Raw genomic sequence first — 848 nt, 5'->3', positions numbered from 1 at the left:
GACTGGTAGCTAGTAGTTGAGCTTTCCTGCAGAAACTGACAAAAAATGGGTCTGACCTTAAATAGTTTACTCTGATTAATATTTTCCTAAACTACCACCTTTAGCCATTGCTAAAGCAGCCCAGTAAAGCAAGTTAAAAATAAATCTTGGCCTTTATCGTTTTAGTGACTTTATTAACAGTAGGGTGATAAGATAGAGTGTTCATCATAAACCAAGGCTAGATGTCTGCCTCCTCATGACTTTCTCCCCCTGCCCTTCATCATGTTGAGTTTATGTAATCAGAGTAGGCTTTAGACAACTAGATATTAGTCAAAGATCTCAGGTACCCTCTCAGTTACTGCTGGCTTAAGTAGGAAATGAAAACGTCTAATGTACATAGAATGTATATGTTCAAGACCAATTATGTCATTATGTGAAAATATATGTGAGTTGATTCTACTGGGCAGATGGAAAAACTTCACAATGAGGATGGATAAGAACTTAGGCTATTCATGAGATTTTGGCATCTCCATCCTTGGAGATGTTTGAGAGAAGGCGACTCTGAACAATCTCAGGTAGCTTTGAACTTTCCTCTGCTTTGAGGATGAGGTTGGATGAGATGACACTCAGAGGTCCCTCCCAACCTTGATCTATCTATGATTCTATCCTTCAAGAATTTGAAATATATGTGAAAAATAAGTTTTCTCCCTCTTTCCTGGCAGAAGTGTCCGTCATTCATCTTTCTTTGTTCAGAAATGAGCAAAGATGTTTCAAATAAGACACATATAGCCTTGAAGACCGAGGATGGAAGTGTTCTTGAGACAGAGACAAAACACTTTTGCCTGCATTTTGCCATGTTCAGTGAAAGA

Source organism: Nothoprocta perdicaria, unplaced genomic scaffold (genome assembly GCF_003342845.1).
Source record: "Nothoprocta perdicaria isolate Ctin4 unplaced genomic scaffold, notPer1 scaffold_79, whole genome shotgun sequence".
Taxonomy (NCBI): domain Eukaryota; kingdom Metazoa; phylum Chordata; class Aves; order Tinamiformes; family Tinamidae; genus Nothoprocta; species Nothoprocta perdicaria.
The sequence above is the reverse complement of the archived record's forward strand: the minus strand, read 5'-3'. Positions refer to the sequence as shown.